Below are 24,210 nucleotides of genomic sequence, written 5' to 3'. Positions count from 1 at the left end.
AACCTCACCACGCTGCTTCAGTGCGGGTTGTAAGTAGATACCATAGAACTACTCTTGAACGAGGCGGGTTACGCACGCCTCGCCCCACACAGCCCACCGGCTCCCACGGAACGCACGAGCCCAAGCTCACTCTGCACCAGCAGCGACACGCGTGGTGGCCTCAGCATCAGTGGTGGTCATTTGATTTGATGTCTTGACGGGAGAGAGAGGGGGGGCGGTCCTTGTCGCGTGACATCTGGCGGTTCACCGGCGTCGATTCGGGCGGGCCTGGCACTGCTGACGAGACGAAGTTCCAAGCGAGCCCACGGCTCGCCTGGATGCGCTTCCAGGCGAGCCGTGAGCCCAATGGGTTCGATCCCGACCCTGACGGGTGTTGTATATTTTTTCAATTCGCATGTTTTGTTCTCCCCGTGGTCGCGTGGATTTTTCCCCTCCGGGTTTCCCCTCCACATGTAGAATCAACACCACGCGTTTAGATGATTTGGCTACCGACGATCGAGGCGATGCGAACCCCCGGGAGTTGAAATTTAGTCAACTCAGGAAGATGCGTAACCAGGCAGAGGCCATCATCAGCGCGCTGCCCTTGCGAGACCAGCGCAGCCCTCGCGGCAATCAGCAGCGGCCGCTCAGCACTCGGATATCTCGCGAGCCACTCCCCCGGGCACCTTCCCCGTGCCACTCCGCTCCGTGGCACCGCGTGGGTGACACGCCCCCCACTGGTGCAAGGATATCAATGAGAACCCCACCACCACCCCCCCCCCCCCCTGTCCAATGTCCCCTATTCGTAGCGCGACGCTTGGGCCTCTCCGACCCCGCAGACGCCTGGGCGCAGTTGCACCGCCTGCACACTCGATAGCTACGCCGCTGTGATTGCGCAGGGCGAGCGGGGAGCGGTGGCGGGGTGACCCGCGACGCGCTCCGAACGCGGCAGGAGCTGCGCACTCAGCAGCTCCTGCCGCTGCGCACTCAGCAGCTCCTGCCGCTGCCTCCCCTCTCCCAGCTCTCCCAGCTCTCCCTCTCTATCCCTCTCTATCCCTTCAGCCTCTCGTCGCTCACATGGGTGGCCCCTTTCCTTCCCCAGAGAGGGCCACCCCGTGTCCTCACCGCGCCTGGGGCCGTGCCGCGGCCGCCGGGCGGCTTCTGCGGTGGCTCCCCCCCCACCGCTCCGGGGTGACGGCGGCTGCGCTCACGCGAATTCCTTCTCCACAACGGAGGGGTTTGTGCTTTTTTGTGTTGAATGTTTTTATTTCTCAGTTCAAAGAACCTCAGATTTTATTTGAATCGCGCCATTAGCGCCACGTCTCCGAGCCAGCGCACCCCACCCACCTTGTGTCAAGGTGGCTAGGAGATGTTAACTCCTTCACCTGGTATGCAGGTGGTCGTGGATCCGATCCAGACCCTGATGCCTGCTGCTGTATATTTGAAGTTTGTGTGTATGTCTCTCTCTCTCTCTTCCCGTGGTCGCGTGGATTTTTCTCCGTGTCCTCCGGTTTTCCCTCCACATTTAGAATCAACATCACGCGTTGAGAATTTGATAATACTTGGCTGCTAAAAATGTCCACGTGATAAGCCACTTCGTTGAGCGATCATATGTGGCCAGGTCGCTTCTGAAAAAGACCTGATAGCTGAGTGGGCCTTACCTTGTAAAATAAAAAATAGTTTAGTTCCTTTAGTTTAGTTTTAGTTTAACTTGGAAAAAAATGTTTAGCTCATTTTGTAAATTGGTAAACAAAAAATACATGTTTTTATTAATTTCACAATTTTAGTGTCAGAGAATAGCCGCAAGTTTTGAAGCCCCCTTCGCTCGGCCTGTGGCGTGCTGCTGCTGCTGCGGGGAGAAGCCCCCAGCGCTGGGACCTGGCCACGTGAAGTGAAAAACCAACGGGTGACCCGACAGAGACTCATCAACACCGCCTCGCCGCATTGACAACCCCGGATTTTGTTGATCGCTGAGCGGCCAAACCCCGCATTGGAACTCGGGGCGGGCAGTCTCATTGGTGCGAGCCTCAGCGCCCCGACAGGAGCGCACGGCCACCCCCTCTCATCGATTCCCCAGCGCCGCTCTTTGACTTTCATTGCGGCCAGCTCCATTGGATGGATTGATGTGAGGGTGTTCCGGGGGCGGCGTGCGGAAAAACACGTGTTCTCTGCAGCTCCGATGCATTTTTTCGGTTTGCTTTTTGAAAAACAAACACGTGGCGGGACACGGAGGCCTACCTGACCAGGAGAGCCGAAGAATGTCGCTTCCTCTTCTCGCTTGGCGAACCGCGCTCGGCGGCACCGTTCCAAGCTGATTCATCATCGAGGCCCGTCGCTACGCGGGGCAGCGGATCGGATCGCCAAGTCGACGACTTTTCGTTGCGTTTCTTCGTCGTCTTCTTCTCATCGTCGACAAATAACCGCGGTGGAGTCGCAGACGAAGGCTCAGCACCGGAGGGAAATCGCGACGATCGTCCCTTGTCTCGCACTCTCATCACCATCACCACCTGCCTCCTCCTCTTCCATTGTTGATGATGTCAATTATTTACCCAAGGTAGCTGGCTGGCGCAGCGGGCGCACTGCACGGTGAACCCAGTCACCTGAGATCAATTCCCAGTCGCGACCAATAACGTGGAGGAACCCCCCCCCATCCTCGCCCCCCCCCCTCCGGCCGTGGTCAGCATGGGCCCAGCCGGAGCTGTCCAAACACGGTGAAGTATTGTGAAAAAATAAGACGTTTTACCCTTTCTGGTAATGAAACGGGTGTTAACATGTTCAGACACCAAATAGAAACCTTTTGCAAGGAATCAAATTTCTTCCTGGCTCAGCAGTCCGCCCACTGTATTTTTTCACCTGACGACGATTGCTAGTGCTGCGATCGAAACGTCGTGATTTTTTCTTATTTTCTTATTTTCCTATCTACCTGACTTTACCGAAAGACCCAACAGAGTATAGATGATGGCTCATGCGGTCTTTGGGCCATCGTCCAGCGGTGGTTCGCCATGGAATGGATGATTCATTAATTCGAGAAAAACGGGCCCTCATCGTGCCATGGGTGTTCGTGTCCGTGGTTTGTGGTCTCCACCTCGCTCAGCCAACGCAGCTGCGCTCATGATCTCCTCTTTCCAGCCCCGAGCACCGTGGTGTAAATTCCACATTCACATGGCAGGAGCCCGTCTCTCCACATAAAATACCACTGTCGACTTCGTTACGAAGCGGCGGTGGCTCGTCCCCGTTGAGCCGCTAAATCGATGCCCTGCGTGCAGGACACGCGCTGCCTACCGAGTGCGCAGGCGGTGCAACTGCGCCCGAAGCCCACTGGCCGGCGGGGAGCCCAGGCGCCGGGCTATGGGGTGGGTGGGTGGGGGTAGGGGGGCTGAGGGGCAGGGGCCAGCGGGGGAGGGGGGTTTGGGAGGGGGCTGAAGGGAGGGGGCGGGTGTGGAATTATACCGAGGGGGGCGGGGTGGGTGGCACATCGTGCCTCTCGCCGAGACTCCCGCCGAGCGCGCCACGTGGCGGTGGTGGTGGCAGAGGTGGTGGCAGTGGTGGTGGTGGGGTACGGTGGTGTAGCAGTTGGCGCGCTGCGCTACGAACCCGGCGACCGGAGTTCGATTCTCTGCTCACGACCACCAACACCGGTGACGATTATCTGAACCGGTTCTGGGCCTCCCCGAGGTCGACTCAGCCTCATATGAGTGCCTGGTGCGGTGTGTAAACATCGCCACTGGGGAGACAAAGGTGGTCGTGCGTAGTGTTGGCCATCCATAGGTGCTCCTCGCTAACAGTACTTGCCCCAAAAGTCTTTGGAGGCTGCACTGGGGGATCTTTGGTGACGGTGGTGGTGGTAGAAATGGATTTCGCGCTGATATTTGCTCCGAATTATTTTTTTAAGTTATCAAAATTTATCGGTGGCTTTCTGCAAAAGGCAATCCACTGCAGCAGCCTGCCTGGAAGGTGACGCGCGCTGTGACCACGCGGACGAACGGGGCCGGGCGTGCAGGCGAAATTATCAACATCGCCGGATTACGAGAAGGTGAAAAACTGCTGGCTGTCGCTAATTTTAATTTTACCAGGTAAGGCACCAGTGGGCTGTATAGCTCGTTTTTCAGAAGCGACCTGGCCACAAATGGTGGTTCAACGAAGTGACTTATCATCATCACGTGGACATTTACAGCAGCCAAAATCTCTAAACGCGTCATTCTAAATGTTTATAAATGTGGAGGGAAAAACCGGAGGACTCGGCGAAAAATCCACGCGACCACGGGAAGGGAGAGACGCAAACTCCAAATATACAGCAGCAGGCGTCAGGGTCAGGATCGAACCCATCTCCTGCTGTATACCAGGCGAGGTAGTTAACATCTCGCCACCATGGCGCTCCACAGTGACAGCTTGGGGAGGGATCTATCCAGCAGTAAATAGGCCACGCGGCTGCCACACACACACACGAGCCCCCTTGAGCGGTCTTGCCGCAGCACGCCCAGCGCAGTCACGTGTCACACACAGTCACAAGTCACCCACACACACAGTCACGTGTCACCCACAGTCACGCGTCACCCACACACGCGTGTCGGCCCAATGCTCACCCTGAGCAAGGCATCTGCGTGGTGCCACTGTGGGGAGCGGTAGCGCCATGGCTGACGCGCTTGCGCTCCGAACCCGCCACCCGAGTTAGATTCCTGCTCACGTCCAACGTCGGTGACGATTATCTGAACTGGTTCTGCGCATTTTTTAGGTCGACTCAGCCTCAAATTAGTATCTGGTGCTGTTAACGAGTAGCACCAATAAGGGCCGGTAAGGCACAAGAGGGAGTGGGTGGTCAGCACCACGCACGGCCGCCTCTGTCTACCTAGTGGCGATGTTTAAACACCGCACTAGATACTCATTTGAGGCTGAGTAGACCTCGTGGAGGCCCATAACCGATTCGAATAATCGTCACTGGTGGTGGCCGCGAGCGAGAATCGAACTCGGGTCTCCGAGTTCGTGGCGCAGCGCGCCAACCACTGCGCGAACGCTCCCCTACCCGCACCACACCGCACACACAGACACACGCAGACACACGCAGACACACACACAGACACACGCAGACACACAAAGACACACACGCAGACACGCACAGACAGACAGACGCAGGGGCCAGGGCTCCATGTCCATCGGCACAAATGGTACAAATGGATATACTTGGCCGTTCGCGCGGATGAATGCGCGGACGGAATGTGGCGCGCTGGTGTGAGCGCTGCGCAGCGGGCGTGCCGAGAACCGACTGGGGCGGGGGGGGGAGGAAGAGGTCCGAATCGTTCGGGGGCCGGGGGGGGGGGTGCAGCAGAGGAGGGTGAGGAGCGACCGTCGAGAGGTTTCCACGAGCAGCGAACAAGTTGGCGCCGTGTCACAGAGCGGCCCCCGGAAGATGATGTCACGGAGCTATCGCTGAGGTCCCAGCGATAGCCTCCGATCCACACGCGGTGGTGGTGGTGGGTGGGGGGCGAGTGTTCTGGTACTCGCGGGCCACCCTGCGGTCGCCGTCGCCCCAACGCGGCACGGGGCGAGAAACAGCCTCGCAGGAGGTGCGGTGATTCGTGAATCCGTGGACCCATTTCGCACGGGAAATCTCCGGAGATGTAAACGTCTCGTTGGCGAGACGTGACCCAGGAGTGCGGATTGGCACACGCGGAGCAAAGCACGCGGTGACCCACAACGACAAATGTCCCCCGTGTAGCCTCAACAGACTGATGAGGCAAGCGCTGCTGTTAGCGAGTAGCACCTATGAAGGCCGTCACGATACACGAGGGAGTGGGTGGCCAGCACGACGCCTTTGTGTCCCTAGTGGCGATGTTTACACACCGCGCCGGGTATTCATTTGAGGCTGAGTGGACCTAGGGGAGGTCCAGGACCGGTGCAAATAATCATCACTGGTGCTGGCCGTGAGCGGGAATCGAACCTGGGCTGCCGTGTTCGTAGCGCTACACTCCACTCGCGCCCCCCCCCCCACACACGGCGCGTGCCGCAGGGCGGCGCTGCTCGTCGTGATGACGCAGCCCGCATGCATCGAGCGGCAGCTCTACCGATTCATGCCTCGAATTGAACTAACGACGTCCATGGACCATATCGCAAATCACATTCAATGCAGGAGGGGGGAGGAGGAGGAGAAGGAGGAATAGCCAACTCGTTCTCTGTCTCTGCTGAAGCCCTCTCGGCGTGATCAGCAGCTGATCTTGAAGTCGGCTCCTGAAGCGCAGCGGGCTCGGTCAACCCCGTGGGAGGGATCACAACTCTCCTCTTGACCTCGTCCGGTCAGAGTCGACCACGATTTGACCCCCTCCTCTCCCTCCCTACCCCCGCGTGTCCAATCGAGCGGGGATCGTGTTGGCCAGCCGCGCCAGGGCGGGTCGGTGGCCACGTGGTGGGACACGCGGTCGCGTTGTCACGTGTAACGCGATGGTGCCGGTCGGCCCCGATTAACAGATGAGTGTGGTAAATTGTGTCGATTATAATTCATAATTCGTTTACATTTGATCGAATTAATAAATATGCAAAGCGCCTTATTGCAAAGCCAAGAAGTTACTAAGGAATGACGCAACACAAATCGCATTTGCGTCGCGGGTTAACGAATTAGTGGGGACTGCTTATTCAGAGGAGACGAGGAGGTCCTGCGCCTGGACTCGGACGGGGCCGGGGAGTCCACAGCACGGACGACTGGGGGAGGAGGAGGGGGGAGGAGGAGAGGGGGGGGGGTCCAGACCGCGGGGGAGAGGATGAGCGATCGTCGAGAAGTCCCCACTCCCAGGGCGAGCAGCGGAAGGTTGCGCCGTGTCACAGAGCGGCCCAGGGAAGAAGCTGTCACAGAACTACTGCTGAACTGTCAGCGATCCACACACGGGGGGAGGATTGTGATGGCGCACGCGGCGCTCCGAGCAAAGTGCTCGCCGCACGGCGAGCAAACGGTTCGGAGAAGAACATTGACACGCACACAGGCTGGGGACATTTACAAATTAATGAAACGGAATGAGAGGGTTTTAGCCGCAGTTTATCTGCCCGATCGTGCGCTCTCGAGAGAGCTCGGGGTTTGTATCGCGCACGGCTGAGAAAAGCTCCCGCCCAGGGGGTCTCTCCCCGGCGCTGCCTCTGGCGGCTGCGGCACAGGCGGTCCCGCGTCGGATCACGAAAATAAAATACCCCTCGCGCAACTGGAAGAGCTGTCACATTCCGTGCCGGGAGATCGCGCAAACACGGCGACTTGTTGGGTAAAAAAGGGGGGGGGGGTGGGGGGTGGAGACAGAGCGAGAAGGGATAAAAAAAATGTTTCGCTGAGCGGTGAATGATCCGGGGTCACGGCCCGCTGCAGGGTCCGCGAGGAATCAGTCGGACACAGCGGGACCCGCGATGGCGCGAGGGGGGAGCGCGTGGAGCTGCCGTCTGCCCTGGGAACATGTCCCACTGTTATTGAATTGGCGATATCACGGTCGGCTTAAAAAGATGATGAAGGGAAAAAAACGCAAATACATCGCAAGGCCCGAAAAGTTTTAATGCGGGAACGATGAAAGGGACTGTGCCCCGTGAAAGCATTTCTAGGGAGCGGGGGGTGGGGGGTGTACGGGGGGTCTACGGGGTGTGTACGGGGGGGGTGTGAGATTCCATCGGGAGCCGTGGGGTTCATTCATTACACATCAAAAAGCAGCAGCCGCGGACATTCACCAGACTCGACACGTGGGGGACGGAGCAGTGGGTCAGGTGCTCCTTTGTTCATTTTCTCGTCCTGTGCAAAGGTATAGAAATTCCACATTCCCATGCCGAGGCGGGGTGAAGGGGAAAAAACCGGAGGACCCGGAGAAAAATCCACGCGACTACGGGGAGAGAGAGACACGCAAACTCCAAATATACAGGAGGCGTCAGGGTTGGGATCGAACCCACAACCTCCTGTATACCAGGCGATGGAGTTAACACCTCCTAGCCACCGTGGTGCCCATCGGCCGCACTCTATAATACACAACACAAAGTCGATCCCGACCCTAATTCCTCCTGTATATTTGGAGTGTGCGTGTCTCTCTCTCTCCCCCTGTGGTCACGCGGATTTTTCTCCGGGTCTCTCCGGGTTTTTTCGCTCCACATTTAGAATCAACACCACGCGTTTAGAGTATTCGGCTGCTGTAAATGTCCACGTGATGGCAATTCACTTCGTTTAAGCTATCAATTATGGCCAGTCTGCCCAGGCACACGGCAAAATAATCAGCGACAAATGAAGCTCTTCCTCATCATCCTTTCCTGGTGAATAAAATACGTACCACTTTGTGGGCAGTTGACAGTTGGTTGTTCTATGCAATGACTGTAGCCCCCGGCATGGGAATGTGGAATTTCCGCACCTCGTTCAGGACTGCTAACAGAGATGAGTGTTGCCCCATGGCTCGTTTGAGCTAGAAGGCTCTTACATTAATCTTCTTTAAAAAGCAGAAGACAATTCTATCCCAATAACAGGCTAAGTAGTAGATGTAGTAGCAGATGTAGTAGCAGATGTAGTAGCAGACGCCTTCCAAATTAAACAGCGCGCACAAAGTGAAACCGTACGAGGAGACAGCTGTCTGCCGAGTAGAACACACAGTACACACACACAGTACACACACAGCACACACACACACACACAGTACACACACAGTACACACACAGTACATACACAGTACACACACACAGTACACACACAGCACACACACAGTACATACACACAGTACACACACACAGTACACACACAGTACATACATAGTACACACACAGTACACACACACAATACATACAGTTGTATCTCTGTATGTATCTCTATGTGTATGTATCTCTGTGTATGCATCTGTGTGGGGTAGTGCAGCGGTTAGCGCACTGCGCTACGAACCTGGCGACCCGAGTTCGATTCTCGTTCATGGCCAACACCAGTGAAGATTATCCGACCCTGCCCTAAGCTTCCCCGAGGCTATACGGGGGATCTTTGTCTTTGTGGGGCGGACGGTGAGTGGGTTCTGGTTATGACATCACTCGCCACTCTTGGTACTAAAGAGTTGTATCGCACCGGCAAGCAGTGAGTCATGGCGTGAGAAGTGGTTTGGGGTTTGACTCCAGAGGGTTCCACTGAGCCTGGGGTTGACTCCGGCTTCGTCCACTCAGAATTAGCGAGTTGATGGCTTGAGCCCGGTCACAACAACACCCATCCCTTTAAACTCGACATTTCACTTACTTTTGGCGACAGTCCAGTTCTGACAATAATTAGTAAGCCACTGCATCTATGCACGTTGAAATCATCTACATTGAAAACTCATTTCTTTACAACAGTTTTTTGCGCACCTCCGATTCGCACGGTTGACTATGTACGATGCGAAAGAAGTTAAACATACACACATGCAAATATCTGCGTGACTGTCACGCACCGGGACGATCGGAATACAAACTGGTGACGCACACGCAGGGCGCAGCTCCCCGCTTCCACAGGCAGTGGGGCGGGGGGTGGTCGTTGTGGTGGCTGTAGTGGTGGTGGTGGCCGTGGTGGTGGCCGTGGTGGTGGTGGCCGTGGTGGTGGTGGCCGTGGTGGTGGTGGCCGTGGTGGTGGTGGCCGTGGTGGTGGTGGCCATTGTGGTGGTGGCCGTGGTGGTGGTGGCCGTTGTGGTGGCTGTGGTGGTGGTGGCCGTGGTGGTGGTGGCCGAGGTGGTGGTGGCCGTGGTGGTGGTGGCCATTGTGGTGGTGGCCATTGTGGTGGTGGCCGTGCTGGTGGTGGTGGCCGTGGTGGCCATTGTGGTGGTGGCCGTGGTGGTGGTGGCCGTAGTGGGGGTGGTGGCCGTGGTAGTGGCCGAGGTGGTGGTGGCCGTGGTGGTGGCCGAGGTGGTGGTGGCCGTGGTGGTGGCTGAGATGGTGGTGGCGGAGGTGGTGGTGGCCGTAGTGGTGGAGGCCGTGGTGGTGGCCGAGGTGGTGGTGGCCGTAGTGGTGGCCGAGGTGGTGGTGGTGGCCGAGGTGGTGGTGGCCGTAGTGGTGGTGGCCGTGGTGGTGGCCGAGGTGGTGGCCGTAGTGGTGGTGGCCGTGTTGGTGGCCGAGGTGGTGGTGGCCGTGGTGGTGGCCGAGGTGGTGGTGGCCGTAGTGATGGTGGCCGTGGTGGTGGCCGAGGTGGTGGTGGCCGTAGTGGTGGTGGTCGTAGTGGTGATGGTGGTGGTTCCTGAAGCCGGGCGTCTGTTTCGCCACAGAAAGGGCGTGTAGCGTGCAGGAATCAACTCGCAAAAATTGTCGGAGTAAAAAAGAAAAAGGCAATAATAAATAATTAACGGAGCGAGCGCGCCTTTCAAAAACACAACTCGATATTGTTGGTATGTCGTGTCGGTGGGTCGGTCAGGAGAGGGAGGGTGGATGGGAGGCATTCACCCCGGCGGCTACAAAGACAAAGATCCCCCGTATAGTATTTAACAGATTGTTGGGGCAAGTGCTGTTAGCGAATGGCAAGCTATGAAGGCCGGCACGGCACACGAGGGGGGGGGGGGGGGTTGGGTGACCAGCGCCACGCCCGGCCGCATTTGTCGACCCCAGTGGCGATGTTTACGCATCGCACCAGGTACTCATTAGAGGCTGAGTCGACCTCAGGGTGAGGCACAACACCGGGTTCAGATCGTCGTCACCGGTGTTTGGTGGCCACGAGCGGGAATCGAACTCGGGTGGACCGGGTTCGTAGGGCATCGACGCTAACCACTAACGCCACCGCGCTCCCCGGCGGCTACACACCACACACCACCCACACACCACACACACACCACCCAGAAACCACACCACCCATCACCCACCCACACACCACACACACACCACACACACCACACCATCCACACACCACCCACACACCACACACACCGCACACACCACCTGCTCTTGCCAGCCAGCCAGCACCTTGGTCGTGATCTCACAACAACCACGAGCCGTACAGCGAGGTCGCGCAGCACAATTCACAATTAGGCCATTGTGGGCCGCGCCGGGTAACCCCCCCCCCCCCGCCCGCCCGGCCCTCTCCGTGGGCCAGACGCACCTGGCGGGGCGAAAACACACGCGCCGCCACCAACACAACCACACGACCACCATATACAGCACTACCACCATCATCATTACCTCCGCCCGCCGCACAACACGCGGATTGTGGCCTCGTGTTTCAGGAAGTCTCGAGCCACTGCTGCTCCTGCAGCAACAGCAGCGCAGGTGCCCGTGTGCGTCTCTCTTTTTAATAGCGCGGGGGGGGGGCTGGCGGTCGGTAGGAATTCCTCAAAGAGCTACCCACAACCACCCACCGCACCAACAACCACCAACCCCAACCACCCACCCCACCCAAAATCACCCACACCCCTCCCTCCCAACCTTTCAAAAATAGGTTTCCTGAAAATGCGGATTGAACACTGAGCGCGCGCTAATCGCTTCACGGCCTCATTATTCTTCATCACGGGCAGCGGCAGCGGCCAGCAGCAGACGACAGCCCCATCGACTCTACCCCCCCCCCTTACCTCCGTCTCGCCGGGTTACAATGCGGTGCTTTGAGAGCACGTGGAAATGCGAACATTGCAGGCAACTGATATTCCATAAATAGGACCCGTTTCTGACGGAGAGGGGGTCCTTGCCCATAACATCTTGCAGGCATCACCATCATTGGCTCAAGCGAGCCTGACTGCTTATGAGTCACTGAATGTCAAACCCAGTCCTTGTCCAAAACATATGTCAGTTTAGCAGCACTGGCTCAAGCGAGCCTGACTGCTGATGGGTCACTGAATGGCGAAACCGGTCCACAGTATTTTTTTGTATCTTGTGTTAAACCAACGCTGCTGAAATTACGCACTCCCAGTAGATCGCGTGTCTGATGGGATGTGTACAAAATTCTTGTCGTTGTGTTTACGTGGAGGGACATGATATGTGAGAGTAACATTGTCTGCCTGTTTATGCTGTTAGTTTGCTTCTCCAGAATGACGCTCATGATTACTTTTTGTGTCCACGCGTTCCAAAGAGCTATGTGGCTCGATATCACCACCACCATCACCACCATCACCACCATCACCACTACCACCATCACCACCACCATCACCACCATCATCATCACCATCACCACCACCATCACCATCATCACCACCATCACCACCATCATCACCACCATCATCACCACCATCACCACCACCATCACCACCATCACCACCACCATCATCACCACCATCACCACCGCCACCATCATCACCACCACCATCACCATCATTACCACCATCATCACCACCATCACCACCATCACCAATATCACCGCCATCATCACCATCGCCAGCCCCAGGAGGCCGATAAACCAAGCAGCTCGTATCAACGAGCAACGCTACGCTGTGCCTCTCCATTGGACAGCCTGAGCCAATGTTGGCAATTCCACATTCCTACGACCAAGACCCAGTCTCTCCAGAGACAACCCCCGTTGACCTCTCACAAAGCGGTATCTATTTTATCGGACAGCAGGGGATAATAGTGTGTGATGTGAATTCAAGGAGGCGTAGTCAAGCCGCCAGCCAGATCACACATCATGAGCAACAACCATCGTCGATGCGTCATCGTATTATGTTGTACGTATGTTGTATGTATTTTGTATGTATCAATGTTGTATGTATGTTGTATGTATGTTGTATGTATGAATGTTGTATGTATGTTGTATGTATGAATGTTGTATGTATGTTGTATGTATGAATGTTGTATGCATGTTGTATGTATGTTGTATGTATGTTGTATGTATGAATGTTGTATGTATGTTGTATGTATGAATGTTGTATGTATGTTGTATGTATGAATGGTGTATGTATGTTGGACGTCTTTCGCACCATACGTAGCCAACCGTGTTCATCGAAGGTGGATTGCTGGGTGAAGGCCTCCCCATGGGAGTTGTCTGACCATACTTCACCACTATGGACGAGGGTACGCATATGGACCAGTTCTGATATCACTCGCCACTGACGTTGGTCTTGGTCAGAAATGGATCTCGGGGAACGCCACGGTGGCGAGGAGATGTTAACTCCCTCGCCTGGTATACAGGAGGTCGTGAGTTCGATTCCGGCAAATCGGTGTATCATCATGTGGAGATTTATAGCAACCATATACTCAAAACGCAAACTACAAATACACAGCAGGCGTCAGGGCCGAACCCAATACCTCCCGCATACCAGGCGAGGTAGTTCACTTCTCGCCACCGTGGGGCCCCGAGACACGTATACCTCAACTTTACCCCACCGCACTCGGAGATGGGGAGTGGAGGTGTGGGGAAGATTTAATAAATGTTCACCAATATTTCAACTGGCGCGCTGGGAGATCGAAGCAGCCCCTCCCCCCCTCCCCCACATGCCGCCTGCCAGCGGCTGTGGCCCTTCGCCGCGTCCGCTCCGCAGATATCTCGCTCACGGCGCCACGTGCGCAGAGGTCACATCCTGGGCGAGATTGAAAATGCATTTTCATTTTCGGCCGAGGATCGCTCCACCGAGAACAAGGAGAGTTTATTTGCTCGGTCGGCTTTGTCTGTGTGGAGGGGCTTGCCGCAAGTGCCCGGGCCTCGTGGTGCTCCAGCCAGCGATGGAAACATGACATCAGCAGGAAAGCCCTGTTGTGGTTTCCGAAACCCGGAGTGATGGCAGACGAAAGTGGGAATAGCAGGAGGGGGATGTGGGGGGGAGATACGAAGGAGGAGGAGGGCTGTGGGCAGCGTTGAGGAGTAAACTCGCAGGACTCGCTCGGGTTGTTACATTCGGAGGGGTTTTTTTGGTTGCATTATCGGTCGTCCAATGGCGATTTAAAAAAAAACGGTCGCAGTACATTTAGAAATGTTCACAGCATTAAAGGCGACGCGTGTAAACGTTCTACTCGTTCACCAGGAGAGCCACACTGCGTCACAATGCACGATGAGTATTTACGATAATCACAATTAACTATTGTATACAAGTGGGAGGAAACCCGAGCACCCAGAAAAAAACCCACGCCTTGCGCGAGGGGACAACGCTCTTTCCCCCGTACAGATAGACACAGATGGCGATTAGTTAACTTGCTGTACCGCCTTCTCCTGGGGAGCCAGGGTACGGCGACGCCCACGGGAAGGGAGTTTCACGACATCTCTGTGTGTGTGATCCACCAACCCGAACTGAGACGCGGTGGTGGTGGTCGCTGACCTCGTCAAGGAGCATAAACCATCATCACGCAAACTCCGGGCGTCCTCGCAGCAACAGCAGCGGCTTTGGGCCATCACCGCATCGCACGCTTTCAGATGCGCTTCTGCAGCCGTCTGGAACTCTGTCCATTTTAATATTTTTTTTCCAGGTCTGGCCCCACTGAGCCATGTAGCTCTGTTTTTCAGAAGCGACGTGGCCATCACAAATGATAGCTCAACGAAGTGGCTTATCACGTGGAAATGTTTATCAGCCAAATTACTCTTAACGAGTGTTGATTCTTCGGCAGCTATTCGGAGACAAATCCACGCGAACACGCAAACTCCATATATACAGCAGCAGGCGTCAGGGTCGGGATCGAACCCACGACCTCCTGTATACCAGGCGAGGTAGTTAACATCTCCTGGCCACCGTGGCGGCCCCATGCCTCGGTGTTGCTGGGGCTCACTCCATTTACTGGATCGGCGGGTCGCGTGCGGTGGTGGGGTGAAGTGTGGGTGTGCCCCCCAAAACGATTACGGGCTACGGCTGAACACAACCCTCGACACAACAAACCTCGACACAACGCTGTAGAGCGCCGCTGTTGAGAGGACAGCTCAATTCTCTTCCCGTATGTATGTCTCCACGTGATACGACGTGGTTTTATTTCTCTACTCATCCCGTCAGCCCACACGGCTCTCGGCGAGTGCTTGCGGAGGGGTGGGGGTGGACACGCGTGAGATGCGGTGGAGGAGGAAGAGGTGGTGAGAGTGGGGAAAAGATGAGAGAAGGGGAGAAGGGAGACACGGGGAGAGGGGAGCGAGGGAGAGGTTGCGAGGGTGAGAGAGGGGGGGACGAGGGGGGGACGAGGGGGAGAGAGGAGGAGGAGGGGCAGCGAGGGGGGCGCTGAGAGGTGAGGACTCGAGGGGAGCGCGCACGCGGTAGGGCTCGGGTTGGTATTTGGCGCGGGGGAAATGGGGTGAGTGCGCGTGTGTGTGCGTGTACACGCGTGTATGTACACGTGTGTGCGTGTACGCGTATACACACGTGTGTGCGTGTACACACGTGATTATGTGTGTGTCCACGTGTGTGTGCGTGTACACGCGTGTGCGTTGTACACGTGTGCGTGTACGTGTGTGTATATACGTGTGTGTACATGTGCGTGTGCTCAAGTGCACGTGCAGTGCGTGGGGAGCGGTGGCGCAGTAATTAGCGCACAGGGCTACGAACCAGAGGACCCGAGTTCGTTTCCCGCTCACTACCAACAACGTCAGTGGAGAATATCTCAACCGATGATGGGCTTCCCGTAGGCCGACTCAGCTTTAGCTGGTGCGGTGTGAGAACGATCGGCACCGGGGAGACAAAGGCGGTCGGGCGTGGTGCTACCCATCACACCACCCCCGGGTGCGCTACTAGTTAACAGCTCTTGGCCTTACAATCTTTGAAAGCTACACGGGGGATCTGTGTCTTTGTGTGTGTGTGTGTTCGCGTGCACGTGGAGTGTGCAGAGCGACTGCCCGGTCCCTTGCCCTTCACCCTGAGAGAGTCCTCACGACTGAACGCTCCTCTACCTTTATCTTTATTTAGAGCATTTGGCTGCTGCTGTGAATGTCCCCGTGATGATGATGATGACGAGCCACTTCGTTGAACTGTCATTTGTGAGTGGCAGGTCGCTTCTCGAAAAGAGCTGTGTAGCTCAGTGGACCTTGCCTGGTAAAATAAAATAAATAGTTGTTAGTTTTACCCTTAACCATCTTGTTCACCATCAGCATCGTGCCCATCATCATCATCAGCAGCAGCATCATCAGCATCATCACGTGCTCCAGCTCTGTTAAAAACTTCCCCTGCACACGAAGCAGCCCCCCTCCTTAACCCCCTTGCGCTCCCCTCTTGAAGCCTCGCCTCTATCGCCAATTCCCCTGCTCCCTCGCCCCTCCACTCATTCCCAGCCCCTCCCCGACAGCTCTTCCGTGATGCCCCCCACGTGCTCCTCTCTGGCTGCTCTCACTCATTCCTCAACGCCTGGTGTCGACGACATCATCCTTCCGTTCGCTGTCACCGTTTTCTCGGCTATGTCCCAGGGCGTCTCGAGTGATAGGCGCTCGATGTGGATAAAATTCACGCAAGCGTTCGATTTCATCAGCAATGGAAACCCCAGAGGCAGCTGTCAGGGTCATCACGATCCTTCCTCTGCTCGGAGCGCGCAGAGTACATCTGGTTTAATGTATATCATTAAATAATGCCAGGATAATCTGTGTCGTGAGGTTTAAAACAAATATCTTCCCTAGGAATTAAAGTGTTGGGGAAGGAATTGCGTTCAGAGGAGCACAAATGGGAGAGTTGGAGAGTTGGAGAGTTAGAGAGTTAGAGCGACGTTGACTTAGCCGTGGCCGTTCTTCTGTATTCATCACTCACACCTCCTCGCGGTCACTATCCATTATTAGTGTTCTTCTATTATTTTGTATTATTATTTTGTATTATTATTGTTATATTATTATTTTTATTATTTTGTATAATTATTTTGTATAATTATGTTGTATTATTATTGTTATATTATTTTGTATAATTATTTTGTATCATTATTTAGTATTAGTATTTTGTATCATAATTTTGTATTATTATATTATTATTTTGTATTATTACTGTATTATTATTGTATTATTATTTTGTACTATTATTTTGTATTATTATTTTGTATTATTTTGTATTATTTTTTTACTAGCTTCTTTGCCCGTCCTAGAACGGAAGCTGTAATATTTAATTGTATCTCGTGGAAATTTAATGACAGTGAATCTTGCACAAAATATGTCATAAAACACCTCACTTCATGTCACTGTAGCACTGTATATAACTGACTTTCAATTTGTTCAAATTCACTGCCCTGATACTTTATTCTCTTCTGCTTTCGGTCGCTGGGGTTGAAATTAATTGTAAATCGATACAATATCTGGAGAAATGTATATTTTACCATAATGTAGAAGCATAAATTAGACTTACCTTTTGTCTCAAGTGCTGAGGAAATAAAGACACCAAATCCAATTTGTTGCCGCGTAGAATTATTTATTAGATTCACTTTCAATAAAGAAACGTCAAGCTTAAAGCGAATTTGTGAAAAAAATGGTTTCCGCTCGACCTTCTGAGTGAGTGTAAAAATCCACCCGCTCATGAATATTCATGACGAGGGGGGGGGGGGCTCATGTGGAGTGACGTCACGCGCGGGACACACAAACAGCGATTTTTGGCTCATTAGAATAGTAATATTGTATCATTATTTTATATTATTATTGTATTATTACTTATATTATTGTATTATTTTTATTATTTTCTATTATTGTTGTAATATTATTGAATGATTATTTTTGTCTTCGGGACGTCTTCTTCCGCCGTTTCAATTCAATTCAACGTTTTATTTGTCACACGGAAAACTCCCGTGCAACCCGCAGCAGCCACCATCAGCAGAGCTATTGTTGGGGGTGGTGGAGAGGAGGCCAGCCAGCAGCCAGCCAGGAAACTCGAGGCGTAGATTATTATTGTTCATAGCAATATGAGTCACCACAATCGTACCAATGATCTGTGTTGTGTACTGTATAAGTTTGCATCGAACAGGGACTCATCTAACAGAGAGGGGTCCTTGCCCATAACATTCTGACAGTTCACCAGCATTAGCTCAAGCGAGCCTGACTCTGCTGCTGATGAAACACCTAATGTCGAAACCGGTCCAGAGCTAGCTTGTGTTGAACCAATGCCGCTGAGATCACGAACTCCCAGAAGGCCGTGCGGCTGCAGGGAGCACGTGGTACAAGCTGCCCGCACACGCAGCCTGAAGCGAACGTGTGCCCCGGGTTTCCCGAGGTCGCACTCTCGCGTGAGCACGGCGGGCGCAGTGAAATACCGCGCACGACATTCATGCGACCCGCCACTGGCCTGCATGGTTCACTCCTTACAGTCTCATCAGCACTCCCCTGGGTCTCTACCTCCAAGTTGCTTACCCTATCCCTCCTCCACCCTGCACACGAGCCCCACCCATCACTACCTCCAAGTTGCCTACCCTATCCTCCTCCACCCTACACACGAGTCCCACCCATCTCTACCTCCAAGTTGCCCACCCTATCCTCCACCCTACACACGAGTCCCACCCATCTCTACCTCCAAGTTGCCCACCCTATCCTCCACCCTACACACGAGTCCCACCCATCTCTACCTCCAAGTTGCCCACCCTATCCTCCACCCTACACATGAGTCTCACCCATCACTACCTCCAAGTTGCCTACCCTATCCTCCTGCACCCTAAACACGAGCCCCACCCATCACTACCTCCAAGTTGCCTACCCTATCCGATGACGGTCCGAGCTCTGGCCGCGTGTTAAACCGCACGCTTCTCCATCTCGCGCGAGCAACGCCTTTAAACACATTTAGATTTGTAATCGCCAACTTTTTATGACAACTTTAAGTCTGTATTACTTAGCAATTGCTTTAATTCATCCGGGGGGAGTCGTGGCGCATCGGTTAGCGCACTGCACTATGAACCCAGCGATTTAACTTCGGTCAATTCCCGGCTAACATCAGTGGCGAGTGACGTCCCAATCGGTCTTCCCCCACCGCCCCTTCCGCCGCCCCCTCCCCTCCCTCCCTCCCCCTTCAGAAAACCCGCATGAGCCATTGTGGTGAAGTATGGTCACACAGCGCGTGCAACTCACGTTGTACTCTCTCACATCGTTATGAGATGATGACGGTGATTGTCTTGCTAATCGCACACCGTGCATTTGCGTAAATCCACTGCTGGATGAGGCCCGCCGCATACCACGTGAGTCATGGGGTTTATATAACCATTCTTCACCGCGCCTCCGATTGGCGCGGTTGGCTACGTACGGCGCGAAAGAAGTTCAACATGCATACAGCCACATGCATACGTGGCGGTGACGGTCAGCGGCATAGATGCTGAAGCGCAGTGCGGCACAACACTGGATTTGTCTGCACTGCCTTCTGCCTGCAACGCGGGTTCGCAGCAGCAGCATCATCATCAGCATCATCATCATCAGCAGCATCAGCAGCAACATCAGCAGCAGCATCAGCAGCAGCATCATCAGCAGCATCAACAGCATCAGCAGCATCATCAGCAGCATCATCAGCAGCAGCATCAGCAGCAGCCTCTGGGCGCCTGTGTTGTGCATCGCAGTTGCGCATCGAGCGCTCGACCGGCTGAACCTCGTGCTGAGCGTCCGACGTCGCGTTTGGCGAATGAACCTCGGAGAAGAATCTCGATGGCGAGCTGCCCCGTGTGACATTGACTCGCGTGGCCGCTGCCGCGGGGTTACTGCGTTTGCAATCCCCTTCGGTGTAGCCAGTGCCGGATTAAGAGAGTGCGAGGCCTGTAGCATATGTTATAAAGGGGCCCTAAATTTTTTAAAAAAGAAACACATTTTTTACTTGCATAGTAAAGTAATTGTATTTTTTCATTTGCTATACAGCCAGATAATACGACAAATCGCTAACCTTAAACACCCAGTCGTTCATAAAGCTTGAAGGCAATATAGTACTATAGTAATAGAGCAAGTGCAGAATCACTGAACCGGAATTTATAGCTTGAAAGCATTTAGCGTGGGACTCTTGTAAGTGCGGGGCCCGTAGCACCTACATATGTAGTTACCACATATGTAGTAGCTACATATGTAGCTACTACATATGTAGCTGCTGTTGCTACTAGGAGAATCCGGCACTGGGTGTAGCCTTGTACCAAAAGGGGGGAGGGCGGGGGGAAGTCGGCGACCTGCGGCTCAGGAGCCGCGTGCGGCGGTGGCTCTTTAAGGACCGCATTGCGGCTCGTGAACTTCGGGAGAGAGAGGGAAAACATATAGATGGCTCTTCTTGTTATTTTGGTTTGCCGATCCCCTGACCATGGGAGTCCGGTTTACCACGGGAGTCCCGTTTATCATGGCACTCCAGTTCACCATGGGAGTCCAGTTCAGCATGGGAGTCCAGTTTACAATGGGAGTTCAATTTACCATGGGAGTCCAGTTCACCATGGGAGTCCAGTTCACCATAAGAGTTCAGTTTACCATAATAGTCCAGTTTACCATGGGCAGGGCTCGGCAACCTGCGGCTCACTAAGGGCTGCTTCGTGACGTTATTGATCAAGGACCACCGTCTCGTGTTCACTGTCAGGCATTTTGGCGAACATCAATGGCGAATAATGTCTGAACCGGCCCTGGCCTCCACCACTTCATCAACCCTGCGCTGACCGGCGTGGCGAAGTATGGTCAGACAACCTTGATGAACGACACGGCGTGGTATAAGGCCTTCATCCAGCAGTGGATCGGCAAAGCCCCGTTCTTTTAAATTTGTGTGATGTAGGGTGAAGCAACTACATTTATTGGATAATTATGCGAACAGCACCTCCGATTAGCACGGTTGGCTACGTACGGTGCGAAATAAGTTCAACATAACTACATACATACACACATACATGCACACATACACACAAAGACAAAGATCCCCCGTATAGCCTTAACATACTTTAGGGGCAAGTTCTGTTAGCGAGCACCTATAAAGGCCGGCACGGCACACGAGGGGGTGGGTGACCAACACCACGCCCGGCCGCATTTGTCTCCCCAGTGGCGATGTTTACTACACATCGCACCAGATACTCATTTGAGGCTGAGTCGACCTAGGGGTGGCCCAGGACCGGTTCAGATAATCGTCACTGGTGCTGGCCGTGAGGGAGAGTCGATCCCGGGTCGCCAGGTTAGTAGCGCAGCATAGCGCTAACCACTACACTACCGCTACCAATGAACATACATACACATACATACACACATGCGTACATACACACATATACACACGTACATACACACATACATACATACACACGCGTACATGCCGACACGCGTGGTGTACTGCGTCAGCGCACACTGGGAATTGCGATCCAGAGGTGGCCGGTTCGATTCCATCTCCAGGCGCGGCTGTTTAAATCCAGCCGCTCCTTATCAATAGGCACTCCATAATACCGGTTTTTTTGCTTTAGATCGCATAAATGTGTCGCTAAACCTGCTACCACCCGACACAGCCAATTAGTAAGGTTTGTCACGTAAACAAAACGTGCCAATTCGTTACGAGTACAGCCACACAGCGGCTGTGTGTTGGAGAGTGAACCCACGACGTTTATAATTTGAGAACCGTGACGTTTCGCCGGTAATTACAGCAACCAGCATCATCAGGCGACAGCCAGAGTAGTGGAGAAATACTCTCTCGAGGTCGGGAGGGGGGAGGGGTCGCTACAGCCCCCCTTCTAGTGGTGGCCCCCCTTCTGCCAGGAGTGGTACGAGCCAACCAGTTGCAGGGTCTGCACCTTCACCCGTGCACTTCATATTCCGTTGACCTTTACGAGTTCCATTGCTGGCAAAATATAAATGTCGTAACTATAAATGTTTAAAAAGCGAAGCGATGGTATTTTAAAATAAAAACTGTGCACTGTTAATTCGTGGATAATTGAGAGACAATCGCGTATTTATAATTACACACGTGTTGCCCGCGGCAGTCAAAGTTGACACGCACACCGCGTGGAACTTTGTCGAGGTTAGATGGCACAGCGAGACAACCAACCTCGCGTGAAATATCATCACCATAATCATAACAACAAATATCATCGTAATCATAACAACAACCTCTACTTTTTATGAAGCGCCTTATGCACCATAAACCACCATGAGCCCAACCAAAAGAAACCCACCGCATGATCAACTTGATCTGGGATTTTGCGAGCAGCACGCAATGCGTGAGCTGTGGATAAACTGCCACCTGCCACACGAACGTGGAATTTCCATCACTGAACACTGAGACGCGTCCAGCTGTGTTGCCCTGCCCTGGAACCCCCCCCCCCCCCCGCGACGTTCCACCTCAAGGTGCTTTTCCAGGTGAAATATTTGAATAAATAATGAATGAAGCATGAACACAGGCACAGTAGTTCTATATATATAACCTCATGCACCAGGCACGGCAGCCGTGCAGAAGTTAACGCAGCCCAACAACCCCGAGTTCGATTCCCGACCACGGTAACATCAGTGGCGAAAAATGTCTGAACCGGCCCTGACCTCCACCCCATCATCAACCCCGCGCTGACCGGCGTGGTGAAGTATGGTCAAACAACCTCCACGATCCACGCGGCGTGGTGTAAGGCCTTCATCCAGCAGACGATTGGCAAAGCCGCGTTCTTATTCATTAGTGATGTCGGGTGACATTAATAAGAAATCGATGCCTTGTGAGCGGTGTGTGAACATCTTCACGGCGGATTGTTGCCGGAAAGGGTAAAGCCTCCTGCCGTGTTAACGACGTCGATCAGACGCCGTTGTTCATGAGCCAGTGCAGGACCTGCTATCGTAGCGAGTAGCCCAGCTGTTACCGACAGCGTTACCAACTGTGCCAGCTGGTACCGACTGTATACCAGCTGTTACCGACTGCGTACCAACTGTACCAGCTGGTATCGAATGTGTACCAGCTGTACCAGCTGTTACCGACTGTGTACCAGCTATATTAATTGTACCCACTGTATACCAGCCGGTACAGCTGTACCAGCTGATTCCGCCTGTGCATCGCAGCCTTGAACTAGGAATCGCCACTCTGGAGCTGGGGGGGGGCGGCAGATATCACGGCACGAGTCGCGGGAGCGGAACCCGATCGTGAGATCGACGGCCGTGGACAACATCCACGGCGCTGATCCCTTTGCGCGCAAGCTAAACTCGCGCATCACGTGGTGACCACGCGCACGAACATGCGGACGTCACAGTTGACAAAATCGCGGCGTTCCTAATCACGTGGTAGACACTCATCTAGAGTCGTTCCTGTACACGGCACCGATTGCTTCTTTTTTTCTTTTTAACAGAGAAGCTGCGCTCGATCTTCGCTCTTTGGAATCGGGCGTCGCTGTAATGCACCCGGGGGCGGGGGGGGGCGCATCGCGGCTCTGCTCCACGGGGCCCGTGCAGACCGGGCAGGTGGGGCACTGTGGAGCACGCGCACGCACGCGCGCGCGCTCCCAGTCGGGTCGCCACCTCTCGTCCACAGAACCAACCCCGGGCACGTGTCTCGAGTCATCAACACTGCGCAGAGGCGTCCCGTCATAAAGCTGAGTTGTCTCGGTACAACTCAGCACCTGCCACTCGAACACAGACGACCGTTCCCCGTGTGAGCGAGCTGTGCGCGCCACGTGCCATTGGCACCACGAACACTTACTGGGATTCCTCCTCCTCCTCGTGCCGGGTCGCGCTCGTTGTCGCGGGGGGAGCCCCTTGCCCTCTCGCTCTGCCCGCCGCGCCTCTCCGCTCCTTTGCCGCCTCTCTCCGCCGTTCTTCTCCCGTCTCTCACGGCCGCTCTTCTCTCTCTCTGGCTCTGCGCGCTCCTCTCCCCAGCGCGCCCCTTTCATCCCTCCCGCGCCATAATTGGCCCCAGCGCCCTGCCAATGGCAGAGCCGCGTTTGCCCTCAAGCGGGGGGTCGGGGGAGGGGGGCACCCGCCCCCCCCCCCCGCCTGCCACCCCCACCGCCATCCGTGGCCGTTCCCCAGCAACGCGAAGAGCGAGAAGGCAGCAGGGAGAACAGGGAGCGGTGCTTGCTCAGGGCTCTGATTGTGGTTTGTTCAGCGCCACAGCTGCGGCGGCTGTTCAGCGGCGGCGCTAAAGCAAAACACGCGGCAGGATCGCCACCCGCGTCAGAGGGGGCACCGGGGAGGGGAGCCGGGGGGGGAAGGGGGGGAGGGCGGGGGGGAGCAAGAGGATGGGGGGGGGGGACTGTGGCAATTCCAGCGCACGGCAAACACGACACACGGCCTGGCATTGTGTGAGTGGGGGGGGTAACACCAGGGTCGCCACCTTTTCCACGGACAAAACCCGGATCAGATCGGGCGTGGGGGGGGGGGGGGGGAGATGGAGCCATGGGGGGGGGGGGTGGAGCCATGGGGGGGGGAGGGTGGAGCCATGGGGGGGGGGGTGATGGAGCCATGGGGGGGGGGGGGTGATAGAGCCATGGGGGGGGTGATGGAGCCATGGGGGGGGGTGATGGAGCCATGGGGGGGGGGTGATGGAGCCATGGGGGGGGGGGGTGATG

At 54.8% G+C, this 24,210-nt stretch overlaps 1 protein-coding gene across 1 annotated transcript in view; it reads right to left on the bottom strand.

The window, feature by feature from the left end:
* Positions 1 to 23,482, bottom strand: part of LOC144734168 (uncharacterized) — a 41,496-nt gene extending 18,014 nt beyond the window's left edge. The window contains exon 1 of the mRNA XM_078616244.1: positions 23,343 to 23,482. The gene's annotated coding sequence lies outside the window, so the exon portion shown is untranslated. The remainder of the gene's footprint in view (positions 1 to 23,342) is intronic.
* Between the last annotated feature and the right edge of the window lie 728 nt (positions 23,483 to 24,210).

The sequence above is a fragment of the Lampetra planeri genome, chromosome 50 (genome assembly GCF_965212315.1).
Source record: "Lampetra planeri chromosome 50, kcLamPlan1.2.h2, whole genome shotgun sequence".
Lineage (NCBI taxonomy): Eukaryota > Metazoa > Chordata > Hyperoartia > Petromyzontiformes > Petromyzontidae > Lampetra > Lampetra planeri.
This window is presented reverse-complemented; position numbering and strand designations above follow the sequence as displayed.